Here is a 3775-nt window from a genome sequence, read left to right on the forward strand (position 1 = left end):
GATAGAGGTGATTAGTGCCTGGACACGAACAAGCACACAACCTTTAAAAGTGGATCTGAAGAGGATTCATTATATTTATTTTAGGGGATTACTGAAGGCAGCTGGACGGAAGCAAAGGCTATCAAAGCCTGAGCAGGATGCTCTTTTGCTTTTCCTTTTTTTAACAATGAGATTAAAGCAGCAGTCCAAAGTCAACAGTCCAGTGCGAGAAGCGTATTGTTATCCACGTGTCTATGACTGTGATCTGCTGTGCGCACCAATCAAAACTCAGAGTGAAGATTTCCATCAGTTGTTTTTTGGCTAACATGTGATGCGAAGCCTTCGTCGAGGGCTATGTAGATGTAATGTCACGGCAAGGTGAGGGTAAGGACCAGGACTTTAGAGTAGTGTCTGAGTGACTTTGAATGTAGGCTTAGGTTTCACTTTGATTGCACAGTTGGACAGCAACTCCCTTTAGTGTTGCAGCAACCAGACAGCAACATGCACTTCCGTTCAGGGATAGCTTGTAAGTTACAGCAGAGAAAAGAAGACGGGTAATGTTCAGTCCTTGGGCCGTAAGAGTTAAGTAAGCGAGAAATGCACTTTTCTCCCAGCTTTAAATCAAGTGAAACACAGAAAGGGATGCTAAATTGCTCAAAGGGGGAATATTCAGTCCAATAAAACTATTAAATCTGTTCAAGTTTGTTGCTATATTGCATTTAATTTAAAAAAAATATATTTTAATGGAAATGTTATTGCTGCACAGACAATAAAGTGCTTGGCCTGTTTTTGACTCCTTATATCTGGACCAAGTGGTCACTCTCAAAGGCAGGCAAAGAAGCTCGCTGCCGTCCTCAATAGATTCCACTGCCTGCTAAAAATCTCTCCAAGCTCTGTGTTGTGCATGTCTTTATAGTACCACTGTACAGATACACACATTCAGACAGTCTGTCTTTGAACACAGCTTTGGTGTTGTGCTCTACATCAAAAGTTTTATTCTTTACTATGGTCGTCTGCACCAGCATTGTGCACATTTCCCTGGTAGAATGACCTCTGACCTTCATCAGCCACTAGTATTTGTCAGTATGTATATTGTTGCAAAATGTCCAAAAGATGTTCAGAGGCATGGCGGACACAACACTGTCATTTTGACTTTTCTGCATGCAAAAAAAGGGAGATAGAGTCATCTTGTATGTGCTTCCTTCACTCATCTCTGTCCTAAAACAACCCATTTGTGTCAAAAAGATGAAACAGACATTAATATTAGATCTCTTCGTGGACGTTCGCTTTCCAGTGAGACATCCAAGTGTGTTTGATCAGCACCAAAAATAGTCTCTTTTCCCCCTGTTTGTGGCTCATTAAATTTAGACACAGCTACTCTGTATCGTGGTGACAGAATGAGGAGACCAAACATGTTGGAGAAACAGAAAGGATGTTTTGATTCATTTATGAAGTTAACTGCGTGTGAAAGATAAATGGAAACTAATTATTTGAATGTGAGAAACAAATAGTATAAACAGTTAATCCTTCACATGCATGTTACAGCTTAAATAACAACATTTCTCTAAGACTCTGTGGAAAATTAATGATTAAAAGACGTTGATTATTGGTTGAGGTCTGGTGAGTAATGACCAAATGTAAATCTATTAGAAGAAATAGTACGAAGCTGAAACCAGTAATGCTGTGTCGAAATTTTGACATGTGGCCTGATACAATATTTTAAAGAATACATGATGCCAGTCACACAATCAAGGTTACCAGTTTCATCAGCAGCAAGTCACCATCACTAGAGAACAGCTCCATGTACACTCCCCTCCAAACGTATTGGAAAAGAGACGCCAGTTGCTTTATTTTTAGTTTTGATATTAAAAAATGAATATGAGACAAAAGGTCAACATTTCAGCTGTTTATGTCTGGATCTGATACACAGCTTAGAAGATAGCACCTTTTGGTTGAACCCACCCATTTTTCATGGGAGCAAAAGTATTACAACAGATCTAAAAGACCTAAAATAGATTGATAGAAGTGTAAGACTTCATATTTAGCTGCAAATCATTTTCTTGCAACAACTGCATCAAGCCTGCGCCCCACTGACATCAACAAGCTTTTGCTTTCTTCTTTTTTTGTGATGCTTTTCCTGACGTTCAAGTTCATTCTGCTGCTGCCATCATGTGTTGCATCATCAATGAAGATTAATGAACTTGACCCGGAAGAAGCCATGACATTACCTCTACTGTGTTTTACACATGAGCTTGTCTGTCTGTGGATAGGAGCAGATCCTGTCTTTCTTCAAACTTTAGCCTTTCCATGTCTTTGACTCATTAGTCCATAAGATGTTGTCCCAGAATGTTTGAGGCTCATTTCTGTACTTTTTGGTAAATTCCAGTCTGGCCGTCCTGTTCTTCTTGCTAATTTTGGTGGTTTGCATCATCCGGTGCAGCCTCTGTACTTTTGTTCATAAAGTCTTTTGTAAACAGCAGGTTGTGATACCTTCACTCCTCTCCCTCTAGAAAGCCCAGCAGCGCTTGTACTTCCAGCTCCCACCATGTGCGCTTTCTAAAGAGGCACAATTGAGAGCACCCACCTGACCAGCTGCATCACTGTGCGGTACTCTGCCTGCACTGCATCCTGCCGCAAAGGCCCTGCAGTGCTCAGTGAGGGCAGCCAGGAAAATCATTGGTGTCTCTCCTCTCCTCCCTCCTAGACATGCTCAGTTTCAGGATCAGGAAACTGATCCTGACTCAGGATTCAGTCAGGATCAGTTTCACTCGCAAAGCGCTCAGCATTGCGAATGATCCCATCCATTCACCACACACTTTCCTCAGTCTGCTGCCATCAGGGAAGAGACTCTGGACTCTCCAGGCCAGGACCAGCAGTATGTTACAACCTTCACAGAACAGAAACATGATTTTAAACTGTCTGCCAACACGATGTATTGATATGTTCTTATTAAGTTGTATCTATTTTGTGGACTGCTTAAAACTATGGTTTCATCCACCAGGCTGTCAGGAAGCTCTCTTCTCGCTCTGCCCCATCTGCCCCTTCACCCGGTATTTTTAATTCAAATAACCTGTACTGTGCTTTAGATGGAGCTACTTACTCCCATGGTATCAGAGACACATTTCAAGGTCTCAGGATGTACCACTCTGCCACTAAGAGCCTAGTGTTGTAAAGCCTCAAGTTTTATTGTCTTTATGCTGATGACACAGTTACTCGTTGAACTGCTTTAGTTAGTTAGTTAGTTAGTTAGTTTACATTTAAATTTGCCATATGCTTTGCTATATATTTGTAGACTACAAATTGAACTAGAACTTTGAGTTCCCAAAAGGCCTGGTCCAGCACAGCAGGCAATGCAAGTGTCCTAATTCTCCTGAGAAGACAGACCTCATCTGTTTGGACTGAGTGACCAGACTGACTCTCAATATATGCAGAGTCAAATCGACTTAACAGAAGTGAACGAGCTGGCAAGACAGAGGGGCCCTTGTTGTGTCTCCGTACATCACAGCTGTGTCTGACAGTGTCTCCTTTTGTGTTTCACAACAGAGTCAGAACCACTGAATGTTTCTTCTCAACAAAGACTCATAGAAAATCTCTCGTTGCCAGGCCTTTCATTTTCTGGAAATGGAAAAGGAGACTAAGCTTGAAAGATATTCAGTGTCTCTCCATTCCCTCTACGCCGTTAGCTGTGACCCTGCAGGCTGTCGATCATTTTGGACAGTAATGACATCCAACAATCCCTTCCCTCCTCCTCATTCATGTTTCCAGTGGCTGATTGAATGACACTATTCCTCAACGT

Source organism: Anabas testudineus, chromosome 8 (assembly GCF_900324465.2).
Source record: "Anabas testudineus chromosome 8, fAnaTes1.2, whole genome shotgun sequence".
Lineage (NCBI taxonomy): Eukaryota > Metazoa > Chordata > Actinopteri > Anabantiformes > Anabantidae > Anabas > Anabas testudineus.